Source organism: Neopsephotus bourkii, unplaced genomic scaffold (genome assembly GCF_033783945.1).
Source record: "Neopsephotus bourkii isolate Nb327-2 ecotype Australia unplaced genomic scaffold, CSIRO-AGI_Nbou_v1 NB_867, whole genome shotgun sequence".
NCBI lineage: Eukaryota > Metazoa > Chordata > Aves > Psittaciformes > Psittacidae > Neopsephotus > Neopsephotus bourkii.
Window position 1 is genome coordinate 2,641,525 of NW_026901363.1, and position 20,541 is coordinate 2,662,065.

Consider the following 20,541-nt stretch of genomic DNA (forward strand, 5'->3'; position numbering starts at 1 on the left):
CACCAGGCAAAATGAAAACTATCTCACACATCATGCCTAGTATGGCAGAGGCATGATTTAGTTGGTCTTACTACAGTGAAAGATAATTACACAAGTAGGATTTACTTCAAACTTCAGAAACACAAAATTGCTCCGGTCGGCAATTTACGTTCCCTTCATTTTGAATGAGAATTACAACAATACAGCTTTATGACAGCAAACCTGATGAGTGCATGCAAACAACTACAGCAGAAAATTTACAGAACCATATATCTATAAAACAGATACTTGAAAAGGAAGTTAAAGCGTAAAATGCAATCATGAATATAATGACAATGGTTATCTTTTTAATACTACTATCATTAAATGGCAGCACAGACACTTGAGAGCTGCCTATAATTTAGTTTCCATAAGAGATGAATTTTTGTATTCTGCATGGCTGATTCAACTATTAGAAATAACTGTATATGGCCAGTTAAAGATATTGCAGGCTGTCAATGAACCGATGGAAGAACTATCATGACTGGGAGATAAGGCAGGCTATATTTCACAGCCTGAAGTCCAAACCACAGACCTCCGTATTTTTCTTCCTCTCCCTTACCATTACATTTGCATTAGTTCAGCTCTGGTGATGTCTGCTGTGACAAAAAGGCCAGTCCTGACAGACCCCTGGAACTCTTGCTGCTGTTGTGGTTTAACCCTAGCCAGAAACTAAACACCACACAGCCAAGTGGGGTGGGGGAGAGAATCAGAAAAGAAAAGGTGAGAAAATGCATGGGTTGAGATAGACCATCTGATAAGTAAAGGAAAAGCTGCACACACAAAGTCAAACAGAAATTCATCCACAGCTTCCTGTGGGTAGGAAAAAGCCATCCCCAGGACAGCTGGGCTCCATCACACGTAAACAAACATCCCTGTGTTATCAGCACTGCTCTCAGCACAGAACCAAACCATCGCTCCACGCCAGCTGCTGTGCAAAAAATTTAACTCCTCCAAAACCAGCACAGCTGCATATAGAGCTAAGTCATCACATGTAGGGATGAAAATTATGGTTGCCTGTTCTACCCGACCAGTGTTACTTTCCCCTGCACAAAAGTCCTTGTGATTGCAGCAGTGAGGAACTTGGGGAAAGCAAAAATGTGCATCTCAAAAAACGCCATTCTACAGTAAGCCTAGAAGTCATTGCTGAAAAACAACCCAGCAGGAATCTACAATGAGGAGGATTTTGGTGGAAACTGTGGTGTTCACGTTGTTAAAAAGGCAAACACATTCTTTAACAAATTCAGTTTCACAGTCTCTTGCCACAATATGCAGAAAAATGTCTAGACAAAATAGGAAGAGGTGTGCATGCAAGGAATGGGATGGAGCACATTAGGAATGAAGTAGTCACTTTCATAGCCCTGCCTCCAGACTCAGTCTTAAGTTGGACAGATGTTCAACCAATAAATTTTCCTTCACTCAATTTTAAGCTGCATCAAGGAGCTGCATATCAGCATAAACCATTGCTAGGGTTTGAATTCATGAATATCAAAAATTACTGAATCTGCAGACCAGACCTCAGAGAAGTAGATTACATTCTATTTATACTCATGGCCAGATTCTAACCTCTACTATAACAGCCTCGAATTACAGTATTTTTGCTGGCACAAATAATTTCTCTGTTTACAGCAGTTTATGCGAGGTCAGACTGCATATAAAAGCGGAAGAATGAATGGATTAGTGTAAATTTATACTACAGTTTTGAGATATTGAAGCAGAATGTGAAAACTCCCAAATTAAAACTGTTTCAGAGTTGATTTATTTATGATACTTTGACAAGAGAAGGAATAAAAAAATGGCTGCAAGACAAAATTTTCCTGCATAAAATCTAATATTGTCTCAGATCAACATTTATAAATTCATTTTTGTCTTATGATATTTTAAGCCATATTTAAATTACCATCTGAGAGAATTTCTAAGCTTCCAGGAATGTCAGCCATCCTATAGCTGTAAGAAATCTCATATAAGCACTGTCCATTTAAACACATATAAAAGCATTAAAGTTTCAACGGTACGGCATGCAAGTAAGTTATTTTTTATCATGCTTATTAGCTTATCAAGCCTGAGTCACTTTCCTGAAAGCTTTTGTTCACAAGGAAAGAGTTTGCAAACTCACAACGTACAAGATAAACTGGCATCTGTGTGCCTAAAAAGTAACTGATAGAACAACATTCTTAACTTACTGGAATCTCACATTCTGTATTTTTATTATCTTTAAAAATCAGTACTACATGGGAGCATCAAAGAAACTGGGGTTGCCCTGACCCAGGTGCAAGACCTTGCACTTGAGCTTGTTGAACTTCATGAGGTTTGCACTGGGCCACCTCTGAAGTCTGTCAAGCTCCCAATGGATCCCATCCCTTCCCTCCAGTGTGTCCACTGCACCTCACACTTGGTGTCATCGGCAAACTTGCTGAGGGTGCACTTGACCCCACTGTCCATGTTGCTGACAAAGATGTCGAATAGTGACCGTCCCAATACCAACCCCTGAGGGACACCACTCATTACTGGTCTCCACTTGAACATTGAGACAACTCTTTGAGTTGACCAAACCCTCATGTTTAAGATAATGCTTACTTTTTAACACTTTGTCCTGCAATGACACCCTGCTGTGTGTGTAACACAGGGTATTCATAATTCATAAACTCTTAAGTATGTGCACGATACGTTTCAGAGCTGCTGGGTCTCATCTGCCCCATCAAGCCTGGTAACAGTCTCTTCAGTAAAGACATAATGCAGCTACTCTGATGTAATTCTAGATGTATCTACCTTTGGAAAGTACTAGAGAAGTACATAAGACTGTTATCAGGCTGTTAGCTCTATTTTCTATCCTCTAAAGAAAAGGTGCAAGGTATCTTTCCCAAGCAATTTCACTAAATGCAAATAGATGTTTCAAGCAATTCAGAAAACATTTGCTACCAAGTAGAAAAAACTAATTATCATAAAAAGATTCAAGTAATTGTTCTGACCTACACTGCCCGTTTCAGAAGTCTGACTCATGGTTATTTTGAAAAACAAGGAGCTGATTTCTTAGTTGTAAGCTATGAGAGCAAACACCAACCTCCCACTGTACAACAGAAAACTACAATTCCACTACTTTTTTTTCCAGAGCTTAGCAAAATGAATAAACTGAAATGTAGTACACATTATTGTTGCTGAACATTAAAGTTCTAATTAAAATTAACAGATAAGCTTAAGAATCTAAACCTAACGTTTTACAGTATGGACATTAATTTTTAACTTTAGGTTGGTTTCTCATAGATATTACTGTAAATTTCTGCTGAGCTAAATCTCAGATATTATAACCAAGGTTCTCATGACAGAAATGTGCATCTGTTCTGCTTCTCTTTTTTACACCTCTGGACAAGGCATGAACACTTTGAAGTGGAATACTTGCCTTACTCTGGCTTCTGCATGTTGCTGTGGTGCTTAGAAGTGGCCGAACTGTGGTTACCACATCCTCAGTAATAGCACATCCTAACACAAGTCCTTTTGGATGGAACTGAGTTCTCAAGTTGCATCCCTAAGGGCTCACATCTTCAGTATCACATAAAAGTGCAGAACATTTTCACTTTGCATAAACATTTAGTTTAATCACACCACCTTCTCCTCCTCTTCACAAGGAAGGATTTTAATGAGGCCTTCAACACCTAAAATAAAGATGTACTAGAGCTCTAGCTAATTACAATAGCCAATTAGTCCAATTAGCTATCTATAATCTACCTAAATGCAATGCCTCAGTAAAAAAAATAAAAAATAAAAAATTCTTCCAATTGATGATGAAAATAATAAGAATGGCTGAAATGATGACCAATGTGGGGCTTTTTTTAAACTGCCCTCCTTCTGTTTTCTTTGCTGCTCTGTATTAGACAACACACTAAATCAGCTATCAAAACAAACACTCTTTTTATAGGCTTTGAACTCTGTTTACTGTACCATCATTTGTCTAATCAAAGCAACTTTGTCTATGCCATTTTAAGAGAAGTGTCTTTGAAATATCAGACCTAACTCAAAGAGTAATATATGCAGAATGAATAAAATCCGTTTTTTTCTTAAGCATAATTTTCTTTAGTATGTGCAGAGCTGAAGATCTCATTAATTTGGATTCACTTATTTTCTTCTACTTAATATAGAAAGTACTTCTTATTTACATTATGTAAAAAAAATAAATTCCTTTCCAGTTAATAGTATCCATCCTAAAAACAATGAATGGTACACTAGGTAATTTTAACTACATTAATCATTACAAATAGTTAGAGAAAAATTATATGGCAATTCTCTATTACTTTAAACGGAAAGTGCTGTTTTCTAAAATGAGCAATCTAAACATTATCACATTTTATGATAAGCAAAACATGTCCAAATTAATTCTGAAAATATAACATGCTTGAAAAGAAAAAAATATCATATTTACCAGCACTTTATTTACCAGCATTCCTAACCTGAGCTTAAATACTTATAATTTACATCACAGATATGTATGAAGTGTTGGTCAAAGCTGCTGTAAAAGTGGTCTGATGTGATCTGGTGAAGGAGGACAGGCTGAACTGAGTTCTTATTTCTCCACAAGAAAGCGTAAAAAAGATGACTGCAGTGAAAGAACACATCTCAGCTGCTCACAAGGTTAAGCCAAGCTATCATTCTCATTGAAAACTCAGGCCCAGCACAATCCACATGCTTTAAAGAACTGGAAAAATAAAACTCTTATTTCTAACCAAAAGTGTTATACACTGATATCAAATCCACATCCCCATTTCTGAAAAATAGATTCAGCTTTCTTCTGAATGTTCAGTGTTCAACCAAGGACACTTTGGAGAGTACAAAATGTTTGAATTGAATACTAAGAGGAAAAGAGGGTTTTCTTCCCCCCCCCCCCCCATCTGTTCTGGAAATGTACTAAACAGGAAAACAGTGTCATCAAAGCTGACTGTATGAGGTTAGCAACCTTAGTAAATAGTAGAAGATAACAATGCTAACAACAATGCAACTTCTTACTAACTCAAGTCTCAGATTTTACAACTTCTCAAGTGTAATGCATCTACGACTTACTTGTAAGATGTCTAATCTATCAGGAACTTAATCTTCAACAGAAGTTCCTGCAAATCACTATTAATAACACCACATTTATTCCTTATTGAATCTCCCCCAAACTTGCTCAAAATACATAATGGACTTGAATATTCAAACATGATGAGATAAATGTTCTCAAAGCTATTTCTAATCACATAAAATATTAATCCCTTAATTTAAAAGGAAATTCCTGGAAATGCTGGTAGTTTTTGAGGACAACAAGGATTTTCAACATTATTAGCTATTTGTAAGATTCTTTCTGCATATTCTTTACTCCAGTGAAAGACACGAGAAATTTTCAGTAAACAAAGACTCAATCAGATTATTAATTTTAAATGTGATTCCCCCTCCTCTTTGAGTGATGATTAACAGACATATGCCACATTATGACACTTTGCATAATTATGGTTTAGGGAAACAGTGATAGGTAAATGGATGAAGGTTCAGGCAGAATTCCTTTTCCCCCTCTTCATCTTTTGAATGCAGAGTTCAGATAAGGTAATAACAATTTCAAAAAGGAAAGCTGTACAAAGAACTTCAACATCCCTAAATAATACTTTCAATGCTTTTTGCAACTGTGATAAGATGAAAGACAAAAGCAAAATGCCTTTATTTATCAATTGATAAAAAGGAGAATCCAGAAAAGCAAAAGCAATTCTTCATTACTCCCTTAGCAGCACACTGGACCTAGCAGAAGCTGCAATTACTGAAGACCCATTTTCTAAAGAACAACTACTCTTCAATTCAAAATTGATTTCAGTGTGTTTGGAGATGTGAAGAAAACACACATGCACACAAATTAACCACAATATCTCTCAATTCCAAGGAGAGGATTATTTGAAAAAAGAAGCAGCTTTCTGAAAGCAAACAAAAAGGAGCAGATAAAGGGCTAAAAAATCATATCCCAGGATAGGACAGGAAGACTATTAAAAGACACCATTATTTGAAGCTAACAGTAAGTGTATAAAAATTTTCAAATCTATATTAGAGGAAGGGGAAAAAAAGATGTTGGTTTTAAACTGAAGAATAAAAGGCTATTAGAAGTAAAAAGCTTCTTGCACAAAACTGTAGTTATTGCTTAACTATAAAGAAGAGGGGAAATAAGGTTAATAAGCTATATTTAAAACAATAGAACGGGATTCTGAGACTTAGCATGCTGTCTACATACAAAAATGAACACACGCTCCTCCAAAAAAATAAGCACTTTCTTAAACTTATCAAAAGGAACCCACCAAAGAAACTTCAGGGTCCACAGATTCCGAAGTTGTAAAGAGGGTGCTGTTTATGGAATCAAAGGGTACAATACTAGATCTGTCTGTCAAGCAGGACATTTTCTTGGACATTGTGTCTACAAGCACCTTTCCTTGATTCTACCCTTTTCCATGTCTTCCACCAGCTCACTGTTATCATCAAAATAGAGTATGTACCTAGCACTATGCATTAAAAAGCCACTTAAAACTTATCACCTTATAAACTCGTTTAGGATGCCTTAAATCTTCCATGCAGAAGGGTAGAACAGCAATGGATCCACCAGATAACTTTCTTTGTTGAGCATTTTCAAACCTTTCTAACAGTTTTGACACAGCTTTTGAGGAAATAATACTCCAGAAAATCAGTTCAGAAGATAGAGGCAACATTCTCCATTTGATGTGGCTTTAGCATGCTCTTCAGCAATGTTGGACTAAGGCACTTTAACCAACTGATGCATACCAGCACATCTGGCCCTCCATCAGCTGCCTTGAGTGCTTAAAGATGAAAACATGTCAATAAACACAACAGAAGTAGCTTCAAGGTTCCCAGGCCTTACTAGCTTCATTGCTGCTGCTTGAACATTTCCAGTCCTCCTTATTTATGTATTTACATTTTGGTGTATTAAAAATGTGAAATTTTCTAAAGAAAATCCAAATATTTGTAAAACCTTTTTTGGTCTTGTTTTACTTCAGCTAAATTGTGAACCTGCCTACTGAAATAGACACATTTTGAAAATATAAATATAACAGATGCTTAGAAATATGCCCTACTTAGACAGTCATCTCTTCTTTATGCATTTTCATTAGCTGCTTCCATGCAGCTTTTGAGGTTTTTGTTGAAAAGCAAACACAGCCATCTAACAAGCAAATATGTTTTCAAATAGAATTGGTGTGTACAGCATGATGGGCTCCATTGAGAAATATTTGAAGAAAGACTTTTATACCCAATTCTCATGGATATATGATTAGATGGTGATGAAATGTAATTTATTACATTAGTCACCAGAGAGAAATTCTGGCATTTTTGGCAGGGTTCTCAGCATGCAAACAAATGAGTGCCTAAATTGCCCAGCGTGGAATTTGCTGTTCTTTGGTTTTGCCATAAATGTCTACACTTTATTGCTGATCTGGGCCAGTGTTTCAAACAAAATAAGAAATAAAGCGTAAGTCAGTGGAACAAGGGAATGAAAAGTCATAACTGGAAGATCAAAATATTTGTGATTAATGAAGGCTTCTGGTAGCACAGAGCATGCAGTAATAATTACACAGCATCAAATATAGTTCCAAAAATAATAGTAATGTACCATCACTCTGTGGAAATACACTTCAAAGATTCACTTTTAATACTATGAAGACTTAGCGAGAACACATGGAAGAGAGGGAGACTTCAACATACATTACTGAGATAAGTATCCTGTTTCTAATTCAGTAGATGGGAGTGACACAGCAAAACCAAGTTGTTTTACCCAAGTATAGGTTATTGACTATGTTCAGAAACATTATGCAAGCACTTAGCAAAACACAGCAAGTCAACCTGTTCTTGAAATATATACCATAACCTTTGTTTGGTTAGCATATATTAGTATAACAACTTCAGGTTTTTATTTAAAAAAAAGACCATAACTACAGTGGCAGTTTATCTACTCCAATAAAATAATGACACAAACACTGCAGAGAAGATGCTGTTAGCAGGCACTCTCCAGGAAGTCTGGTTTATTTACCAAGATGCAGAGGTGACCATATTTTATAGAATAATGTTAGAATGATCATAAGAGAGACACGGAGCAAGTGTAAAGCAGAAAATTTCAACTATAGAGGGATTTAAGAGACAGAAATGGTATTGTGGTAGCGAATCATATTGCAGACAGTGCTTAGTGTGAAGCCAGACATAAGAACATGGGAGAAAAATCTACAGGAGACTAAATTTACTTAGCTTTGTTGCTTGTGGAACAGCATGTTATCTACTACCTTATGTTTTTTCATTTTCCTTGTGAACGGGTATTTTTTACAGAGTAATCTTTCACATGAACAAATTTGAGGGTATACCTACGAAGTCCAGCACTTAAAAGGTCAGACCTGCTTAGCAATATTCAAGTACCCTCCTACTGACTAGCATCTGAAGGAGGCGTATTAACTTCCTGAGAGCTAGCTAGGGATTCCATCTACTAGCAACATCAGAGAAAGTAAAGAAAGAATATGGGTTTTTTTAAGGAAACTCTTACCTTAATTCAGCTTGGATCTACTAGACTACTTTGCTCAGTACAGCTTTCATAGGACAAGAATTCAAAGCGTGCATCTTTACTAAACCACACACAAAGAGTACAAAATACACTTATGAAAAACACTTGATTCTAATAGCCTTTGCTGGCTAAGATGAAGATGCCATCTCTTCTATTCATTTTGACAAGTTCAGCTTAATTGTTTTCAGTATTCTGTCACTCGCATTGTTCATTTTAAATAGGTACATCTATTGGAAGTGGCATTAGCACATTAGTTAAAGGTTAGTTTTTCAAGCAGCATGATGTACTGAAAAGAAGTATATCCTAATTTCATTAAAGAAGAAAGACACCTTTTCTTCTAAACAATGTATGAGTACACCAGGACGCATCTAGTATTTCAAGTGGCAGGATTTTGATGGCTGAAAGTGTAACTACAAATTCCTCCTGTAAGTCTTCATTACAATCTTATTTCTCCCTCATTTTGTCATTAGATTTCCACGTATTTTGTGTGAACCACTTGGTCATGTCTTCAGCCTGTGTTTCACTGAGTCTTGTGACTTCTTTCCATGTTGCAAAAGGTTGACAGGGACCAGGATATAATTTAAAAAATAAAAATGGCAAATTCTCCATAAGAACTGCAGCAGAAATTTTCAATAAACACATCACACATGATTTGAAGTCACTAAAAAACACAATTCAGCACAAAATGTGATAATGCCTTTAGATGTGTTAAATTAGCATTTAATTTTAATTTAACAAGGCTGTTATTATATAGAATTTAATAGCATTCAACCATGAGAGAAGCACATCTGGGAGCTTGATGAAGTTATGTTAACTATAATTCAAACCCAGTTCATTACTCTCATGTAAACATCCTTTACGTTTTTTTACAGTCAAGTCTGGCTGCCCTTAGTATTTCCAGTAACAGCTGAGTAAAACCACATTTGTGCATTGGGTAGTCTGAGGCTTGCACAGTGGCTGGCTATATGTATACAGCACTTACACAGCACTTAAAAGACCACAGACTGTTGGTGTTCAGAACAACGCACATCTCAGAGAAAATAACGTAGCAGCCTCTTAGGAGTCTGATCACAGACCTTGTTCCATCCAGCTGGTCAGTAGAAAAATGTTTGTGAATTTCAAACAGTTTTTCTTAAAAAAAACGCATTGAAAATGCTGGAGCTTTTTCAAGACCAAGATATTTTTAAAGGTTTTGCATTAATTAATTAATTTAACTCTTAAGTACTTGAAATTGACTTTAAAATGTTAGGATTTTGCTTTAAAGATTACTTCCTGATTTCATTTTTATTTTTTTTTTATTATCTGTCTTCTTTCAAGTTTGCAACATATTTAGGAACAACCACACAGTATATGTAAGAGGCTGACAGAAAGCATGGAAGATTTTTCAAATAGTAGAATTTCCCATAAAATTCTTATTCCCTTGAAATGCAAAATTCAAGTTTCCATTTACTATGGTATTTACTGCTTTATTTCTCCCTTTATCAAGCTAGCATGCAATTTGAGGTTGAGTCTCTTTCAGTGCAGTGGTCATACGTCCTCTTGTCCTTATGCTGCCTCCACTACAGGCATCAGACAGAAAACGTGGGAGCAGATGGGATCATTTGTTGGCCTTTGTTAGACTTAGACCCAAGCATCACAAATAGAAAAACCTACTGCCAATCCTTGAGCTCACATAAATGCAACCACAATAATGACGATAAAAGACATCCCTTCTAATTAAGCCTCATTAAGTACCTTTTTAGCAATCAGATGGTATTGAATTAACTGAGAATAGCTGACCTATAAAATCCAATTCAGACCTAGTTAAAATCTATTTCGCCGCAGGCTTTCTTTTTTGTCATATGTCACAAATGATCTACTGATAAAACCAGAACTTGCCTAAAATAGCACAGCCATTGGGATTGCAGAGTGTGACATAAATATTTCACCCATTTGAGACACAAATTATTATGCAAACCTCTGTGGTCAAATTTTCCTGCATTCATGTTACATAAATAAACAAAACCTCTGAGATACTCTCACAATACTGCATCTTACAGATGTCTGAAATCTACTGGGCCATACTCTTCCCCGGCCTTGGACTGATGTAATACAGTAGATCTCATCCACCCCTCCCAGATTCTGTCATTCCCCTTCAATAAATCAGCTATGCTGGAGAGAAGAGGGAAACTCAAAGCTGTCAAATTCTGCCCAGTCATCAGTTTCTCTATGCCAGAGGGAATTTGCAGCTAGATTATGTCCATTCTATGTCACCTAAGTGATGCAAATGGTCGTATTAGAAAATCTAGATGACTATAATGAGACAATTAAGGACACAAGTCTGATTAAGGGCATGGGAAAATTCTCATGCACAGGGAGACTGCAAAAAAGACTTGTTTACCTGAAGACAGACCTGAATGGGGAGAAACTTGAATAAAGATTGAAAATGTCAACAGATCTGGAGCAGCAGGATCAGGAATTCTTTCCACCACTCACATAGAAGCATGAAGATCATGGGGTAGAACTCAGAAGTGGAATGCATAAAAGAAAAACATAGGAAGATATAACTACATGGGAACTGACAAATACACATCGTCCTCCAGCAACTTTGCCAGATTTGCATAGTTCTTTGTTCAGTATTATTAAGAAGGAAAAAAAAATATTTTTGATTTAAAGTCAATAAATGTGTCCCTCCAACTTCGAAATGCTTGTTGTCCTCCTTATGTGCTTCTGAGATCAAGTTACATATCTGTGAAGAGGCACATCCCTATTATTCTCAATATACAAGTCAGGAGCTGAAGTATGGGAATAGAAAAAGGTCCAGATAAAAAAAATGTATTTAAATCTCACAGGAGAGACTCATTTGATATGACACTTCACTCAATGACAGAAATGACTGCTACTGGATACTGATCTAATCACTAGCTTTGCCTCCTCTTCAACTGCTTATTACTAGCATCTAAGAGCAGACTGGTCCAGAATTACTATACAAGCAGTTTCTGTGGATGTTACTACTTTAAGAGCTTGCCACAGTAAGACAAGCAGATTTCTGGTGGCAGGTGAATGTCCCTCTTCCCCATGGAAGGAATATACAGAAAGAAATAAAATAACCCCAAGTAACTTTAAATTAAAGAAGCAAAGACAATAGAATCAGTAGAAATAAACTATTTACAATCGAAAGTGAAAAGTGAGTAGCTACAGAAATAACAGCAGTAAAAGAAGCTACTTGCTTTTCAGAGCACTGTGCTTAGCAATTAAACATCTCTATGAAAGAACACAACCTTAGGAAATGCTAAGCAATTGTTCTCAGCTACTCAGTACAGCCTTTCTTAATGTTTATACTTTAATTGGTTTCCATAAACCTCTTTACCCGCTCATAACTCTATAGTTCCGCTATATTCCTCTGATTAAATGTAATGGCACTAATATTCGTTTGTTACAGTAAATCTGTTTCTGCAAATCCAGTCTAATGATTGAGAATTTGCCACCTTCTACTGCACTTCATATTTACCCAACTTCCTCACAGAGTCTCCTTTGTAAATGTTGCCAGCTGGAATTGCCATTTCATGGCCATTTTGCCATTAGTTCTGTGCTACTGTTTGTGAAGAATTTAATGGCAGCTCAGTCATTGACTTGAGTGGTATTGGAATAAAGGTACTCACAAGGTAAGTGAAAATAGCATTAATTCATATTTGGTGTCATGAAAAGCCCCATCTTGATGAGACAAATGGGCATAGCTTTATACATAAATGCCTTCTTAGATAATAACCTTTCAGAGGATATTAGAATTTTATTGCACTTTTAAAAACAACTTTCACTGGTATTCAATTCCATCTGAGACTTAGTTTTTGGTAGTCTTTGTACTACCATAAAATAGGACCAACATTTTTCAGTTTATTTACTCTCTTGGAATTCTGTATGATTTTTCTTTAATTAATATTATTATTTAAAATTAGATTCTGTCTTATGCATAAGGAGGAGGAAGACTGAAAAGTATCTTGTGCCTCATACTCCTGGTCTCAGCCAGATCTTCACTTCTAATGCATTTGTACGTCACATTTACTGCAGTATTATTCAAGGCACTGGGTGCTGAATGCTCTTCAGTCACATAAGACAGGGAAGTTTTGCCTCCAGACTACTTATAGCCTCATGTCTCTTATCTAAACTGCCAATAAAGAAAAATTATAACCAAAATGCAGTAGTTTACTTTCAGAAGAGAACTGTAGATCAGGAATGCACACAACCTTCTGCTAGACTCCTAACAAAGCATTCCATTCAGAAGCAGCCAAGGCTTTCTATAATGCCTTTTTATTGTTTCAGAAATCTGCTTTCTTTGCTTATTATGTAGCCTGGAAGCAATAACTGTAGGGTAGAACCTTATTGTGCAAAGTGCAGTGCAAGTGACTGTGTTTGTGGCTTCAACATCTTCTACTGTTGAAGTAAGAGAAAATGGACAGCTATAAAGAAACTATATCCTAAGTAAATGGTGTGAGTGCATAGGTCAGAATGGAAGGAAGTGGTGTCATCGCATCAACTGATTAACTCATATCAGAAGATACAGGGATGGCATCAAAGTCAAGTTTTTAAATTAGTTCTGTTATCTGTGACATGGGGCTTTTGGACAGTGACTATCTAAGGGGTCATCTCAGTTCTCCTTATGCAGTTTTCTGAATATTCCAGCAATCACTGTTAGCATATCACTTTCTGAAATCAGAGCTACACAAACAGAAGAATTCCGTTCTCACCGTCTTCCTTCAGACCTGCAGAAAACAAGCTTGATTTACCCCCAGAAATCCTGATTTTAAATTGCAATCTGGTTTTGCTTCTGGAAAATTACAATTAATATAGACTTTGTAACTGTTTTTTCAACCTCTTGTATACAATGAGGTATGCAATTTAAGGAAAAAATAAAACTATTGAAGATGTCCTTGATTCATTAAAATTTGGTTTACAGCAGTTTCAATGCTTAACAGGCCTTGAGGGAAAAATGGTTTATTGAAGCCCCAAAATTCTTATAGCTCAGATTCTTTTCACCAGTGATATATTCTACAATATTCACCAGATTTTCAAAGATCTAACTATAGAAAGGAATTCACGCATATCAAGCATGTAAGACAATTGCTGCTAATTAAACTTTTCATCCTTTGCTAGCTTTAAATATATATACAGAAAAAATGATGCCCTGTTTTTTTTTTTCTTATGAGGTAAGTTAGATACCAAGGTAAAAAAATATCTGCCTCCTTTTAACAGTGTGTAAAATTACTAGATTAGGCAGAGACAGCAGCTGCAGACAGACAGAAGATAGAAGTCAGTGTTTGAAATTTCTCCTTAGATTTTCACAATTATTACTATAGATTTAACCAGATTTCCTGGAATTGACTTTTGTATAACAGTCATTTGAAATGCTTATAAAAGAATACTTTCCTAACTGCATTTTGTTCCATATGCACCCACCCAGCGTAGATACTGGAAGTTGCATGTTTGATTCCACTGCAACTTCTGAATGCCAGGTTGCACAGGCCTTGTCAGGGCACTCAGTCAACAGCACAAAGCACAGCCAACAGCTTAATTAAGAAATTCAGATTGTTCTTTTGTATCTAAAAAAAACAGAGGACATGTTGTGGTGACTCTTGTGATTTGCCTTCTTTACCACTCCTGATATTTGTGTTACACTGGGAGCCTATGGCTGCAGAGCTTGACGTTCGTCCTCTAACAAGAGCAGATTCCAAGCGTGTTACCGCACCATCAATCCTCCAGCTCACACTACTGCAGCAGATGGTACACAGAAACTGAGCATGTATTTGTGTGGTGAAAAAGTAAATAAAATTATATGACATTAAAATGCTGACATCAGTGGAAATGCTAAGGAAAAGCTATTAGTTTTAATGGTGCAAAAAATTACATTACCAGAACTCATTATTTATCTGTAGAGAAAAAAAAAAAACAACAAACCCACAACTTTTAGTATAATGCCTATGTAGTGACCTCTAAAAAGAAAAACAGAACTGGAAGGACTCTAGATGCATAAGAAGAATGCATAAAACCATGTACATATGTGGATAGCAATTTTTGTCCCCTGATCCTCAGTCTGTATTCCCCAGAGGTACCATGATAACACAGAAGAAGGAGGCAATACTATCTGTATCACCAGTCAAAATCAGCAGCCTCTTAAAAACTTTTCCTCCCAGAGCCCATGTTCTCATCATTTTCTCCTAAGAAAATTATCTTCTTATTATTGCCAGTTTATCCAAAATGGGACAGTTAAATCTATTTTAAATCTCTTCTGTTGGATTCTAGTTACTTTGATGTTCACTGTATGGTTTTTTTTAGGACTGAAGCATCTCCTAAGGTTTGCAAGCCAGAGCAGGCTTTTCATTTGGTATAAGGCAAACATATAACAAGAAACAGTCCTTTTCACAGATCTGGTTGTGTGCCTATAATGCAATAGTATGAGCTCTGCATCTATCTAGTTCTGGGTAGATGAAGGGTAGTTCTGGGTCCATACGAATGGCTTCTCTACTGCTGAAGGACAAGTGCTCTGGCACCACCTACTTTTGGTGATAGGTGTTATCTGTATTAGTTTAGTATAATAGTTGCTGTAAAGGTGCTACTCGGCCCACAAAAGAAACTGAACATGTGCCATTTGGTAGTCTAAGTAAGTCAGACAAAAAAGAAAAGGGCAGTTGACTTCCCTCAGCTCACCCAACACATAACAGTCAGAGTCAGGGACAGGAACAGCATTTCCTAAATACCTTCTGAACTCTCTTCCTGCTTTCAGTATGAGTATCTCTCATAATTTCTGATAGAGAGCAGCTGTGTAATGCCTCTCTAAAGGCCTGCATGTGATCTAAGGAAAGAAGAATGAGCAATACACAGGCTGCTCACTCATTCCACAGTAAACTAGTAATACCAATTAAGCTCTGCTCAGAATTACCCTGGAAAATGTCAAAAATGGAGTATGACCATCTTCCTCCCACCAGTAAAGAATAAAAATAAAAACTAGGGCTCCTGACAGACTAAGAGATACTGCTGAATTGAAATGTATTTTCATGTTCATCTTCTGTCAATAGCAACTTGGAGAGGCCTTGGACATTCCTCACTGAGGCACTAAACAGAAAGCAAAATATATCAGCAACATGAAAAAAAAAGAAACAAAATCACAGAGCTCCAGCTTGTTGTGGTTTAAACAAAGTCAGCCATAAATCACGCAATCACTCTCTCACTTCCCCCCCCCCCCCCCTTTTTGCCCTCCCCCTGCTCCTGGATGGATGGGAACGAGAACCAAAAGAATGCAACTCCCACGGGTTGAGATAAGAACAGTCCAGTAACTAAGGTATAGCACAAATCACTACTGCTACCACCAACAATAATAATGATAAAGGAAATAACAAGGGAAGAGAATACAACACCTCAGCATCAGCCGACTGATAACTCGCCCCGCCCCACCTGACCAAGCACGGACCGATACCTTGTCCAACCACACAGTCCCTTGCCCTTCCGGGTAACTCCCACTTACATCCAGGGCATGACGTGCTGTGGTATGGAATAACTCTTTGGTCAGTTTGGGTCAGGTGTCCTGTCTCTGCTTCCTCCCGGCTTCCCCTCCTCCCTGGTAGAGCATGAGGCTCACAAAGTCCTTGGTCAGACCAAACATTTGAGCAGTAACTAAAAACATCGGTGCTATCAGCACCGTTCCCAGCCCGAAAGTCAAAACACAGCGCTGCACCAGCTATCAAGAAGGAGAAAAAAATGACTGCTGCTGCTGAACTCAGGACACAGCTCTAACAGAAGCAAATATATTCTAAAAACACTTCGGGTGCCTTCCAAGGAATAACAATTCAGTTATCTGACATCCTTATAATCAGCTCTATCCTCCTCTACTTGTGTAGGTTTAAGAGCAAAGTCAAGCTGTATGTCCTTCACTGTTACCCTGTAAGAAGAGACTTTAATCACTCTTTACTTCACATTTGGTACACTACACACACAGGCACAAGGAGACTAGTAAAATCAAATCTCTGTCTTTAAATATATACAGCAGTGCAAATAACATTTGAAAACTAAGAAGAAAACACAAGGAATGTGAACAACAGAGAAGAAAATAGAAAAAAAGAAACCAGGCAGAAAAACCCTCAAGGACTTATAAAGAACAAACCTCTTCAGTGATCCGATCTGTGGAGTCAACTGCATAAAGTGAATTATTCCACCACTCAGACCTCAAACCAGCAACAGGTTATGAGGCAACAATAAAAGATTTCCTCATCTGTTTCTTCATTTATTATCCACTGCTATCTTCTCTGACAATTTAAAAGAAAGTAACGAAAATGGAAGGGAAGGATGCAAAAAGAACCAGCTCTTTGCTCAGCAGTAATAGCAGAGGCAGAAGCAGATTCTAGCTCAGATATCAGCCTGTCAGCCTTACCTTTGCCTCTTCTGCATGGTATTTGCAAGCAACATCTACAGCAGCCATAAAGTTTATTTCAGACTAGTTTCAATTTTCCTAGCGGGTTTGTTTTGTATTTTCTTCTGTGACTTTCAGCAATGCTCAGTTTCTCCACCGATTTGTATCACAGTTTACAAGGCAAATTCTATGTGACCACACAAGCACTCATGCACCAGAATAGAATAAATATTCCAAACAACAACTTCAGGTGTTTTCTTATGACATAACTTCCATGGTGTGAGTACTCCAACTTCATACTTCCCACATGCCTTTATTTGAATCATTCTGAAAAACAAGCATCATTTAATTTCCAAAACTGTTGAATTTAAATAATTAGATGGAAGTTGTGAATGCTCCACCCCTGGCAGAGTTCAAGGCCAGGTTGACAGAGCCTTGGGTGACCTGGCTTATTGTGAAGTGTTCCTGCCCATGACAGGGGGGTTGGAACTAAATGATCTTAAGCTCCTTTCCAACCCTAACTATTCTATGATTCTGTGATTCTGTGATATAACAGCTGAACTCCAGGCAGACAACAACTGTAAGAATCAACACATCTCTTTCCCCGTGTCAAAAGCTGTACAGCTTTCAAGTGCTAAGTTATCACCGAACATAAAAGCCCTGATTCTTACTAGTTTGATTAACACACACACACAAAATAATCTGTTCAAATCTGGGTAACAACCCTAAGAAAACCAGGTGCTGTAAGAACAAATTAGTTCATGCTCAACCACATCACTGAGCAATGCAATTTGCAGAAGTGCTGAGCAAAACAGGCCCTTTTGACTTAACTGTATCCGTATAGCTCAGACCTACTTCAGCAAAATGTGAAATACTATATTGTAAGGAACTTATATAAGGAACTTTTCTCCATAAATTTGTTTAACTTTCTTCTTGCATCACCAATCACTCAGAGAACCTTTCTTTCTTGTTTGGAACACCTAACAAGTTAAAACCTGCATGAGTGGGGTGCTTTTCATGGCACATTTATTTAGCTCAACTTCATTGCCTAAGCATTTTCTGCTACAGTAGCAGACTTGCCATTTTCTCTACACTATCTCTGGCCAACAGGGAATGTCATTAGTTAGAGCAGTCAGTTTTTCCCTTCCCTGCAGAAATCAAATGTGTCATCTCTACAGTGCTCTCAGTCTCTGTAAGCCTCAGTAACAGTCTTCGTACCAAGTAGGTTCAGCTCATACCAAGCAAGTTCAGCTCACACCAAGCAGGTTCAGCTTGTAACACAGAATCTATGTTAAGGGGGCTTGTTTATAATTAATTATGATTTCTCAGGTTTTTGAGCTAAAGAAAATTAATGTCAATGTTAAAGCAAAGAGGCTGTAAGCTTTCAGAGAGGAATCCTGATGTTACATTGTATGATTCTAGCATTTGAAGAGGCCAGGCATTTCAAGCCACCCATAAGAGGAGAGACTGAGGATTCAGCACTAATAAAAATCAGTTTACTTTTCAGGCTGAGATTTTTGAAACTCTTGCTGTAAATATCTTCTGGGATTTGGGGGATTTTTATCTTTTAACCAAAAGAACTCAGCGTGTTAACACTTAGGAAACTCATCCTACAAGTTATTTGGCATTTATCAAATATATCATGGGCTTTTTTTTAAACAACCTTCCCCCCAACACGCCTATTAACACAGCTGAGAAAAACAGGCATCCATTTGGATGGAACTACTTATTTTACATTTTTTCATATTCTATATCTAACTTTTCCACTTATAAACCCTATTCAAATGATCTGCTGGGTTTTACTGTTGTTGCATTATTAAAGGGCTTACCTTGTCACTCATTAGAACCTTTCCAGCGCAGTTCTGCCCAAGGGTTCTAACCTACATAGCATCCCTGCAGTCACTTGGGCACAGAAATTCTGCACTCACCTCATGAAAGACAGATCAAACAGTCTGGGCCAAAGCCTTTGCTGGTGTAAAACTGCAGAGCACCATTATTTAGAAGAAATACGTAAAGTAGAACTCTCTTCCCCAAATGTGCATTACTGGCAGCTGGGGACACAAACAGCAGCATATTTGGAACCTTTATACTGTCTAAACCAGGTGCTAAAAGCCCGGCATGTGCACTATGCCAAGTCACTCTCCTAATCTCTGAGGTGACTTACTGATTTTGAGGTTACACCTCAAATCATGAACTGGCACATAATCTAAGCGATCTAGCTGACCTACACGATGTTGATGTTCCATTAATTTCAGTTCCATAATTAAATTCACCCCAGAAGCAAAGTTGCAGAATTAAATGCAGCACACAGCTTTGAAGTTTAATCTTGCCTAAACCAAGGTATGTTTTTCTCAGTGAAGATTATAACGTTTCTGCTACTTTTCACTTGTCACAACAGATTTACTGCATATTTTCTAAAGCCTTTCCTGGGGACCAGCATATTCTTGCCATACTAATGTCACAGTTTAGTTTTCAAGGGTAGCTGCTTAATATTTTGTTTTGCTCTTACGAAGATGGAACAAGTAGCCAAAATGCAGATTTTGACAAACTTCTCACTGGTATCAGTTCTGCAGTGAACTTTAGGGAGCAATCACAGGTTAGACTGATTGCACTGACTCACACATTGATGCATTGCTCAAACACCTAAAATTCAGCAAAGGATGAAAAAGCGTAAGAAAGGCAAACTCTTTTCACAGAGGCAGCGTCATGGAGTAGAGCAGATTCTGAGCAAGTATTTCATGTGCACAGTTCTTCTGTGCTCTTTGCCATCATGCTCAGTTTTCACTGCTGCACTTTGCTTTCCACACAGATGGATACTTCGAGGAATTTACTAAGGACTTTGCAAGGCCAGAAGAGAGCATGAGCATGAATCTAATCTGGATTGTGTGGATGGTACCAAAAGTTTGAGCAAAAACTTTCTTACTTTCATTCCACATCCTGTTTCTTGAAGTCCATTTAGAATAAGTAATTTCTATTCTCTACATATCTCACCTGGTATGCAGCTCTGAACTACTGTTTACCTCTAGGTTTGCTACAGTAAGCCTTTTCTGGATTGGAAATTCTTCCAATACAAGCTTATAGAAATTTTTACCAGCTGCAGACTTTATTTCACACACAGTAGTCAGTCTTGTGCCAGGAATACTTATACCACTGTTTATATCAAATCAGAAAAAAAAAGAAAAAGAAAAAGAAATGGGCATTTCTAGTACAAGAGATCAAATTTTTTTTAACCCCTTGAATCAAGAAAGGCTTGATTTCAGCTTGTCTTAGCCTTAAGTTCACCTAAAATTCAAAACAGTCAGGGACAGCAAATCCTCAAGGACTAAAATAACAAAAATAGATTTACGTTAGAAAAATGGAAATTGTCTCCTCCTAACATAGTTAAAAATATTAATGGTTATTCTCCAGGGAGCCACATCTCACACAGGAGCTTACACAAAACTCAAATGTGGCTAAGAAGCACTTACTATATGGAATGCATGACAATGACTCTAATTAAGATTTAGTGTTCAAATTTTATTGATAGAGAAATGCCAAGGAGTAGCAAATTCTAATTTCTGTTACTACTTCTCTCTCCCAGCAGATA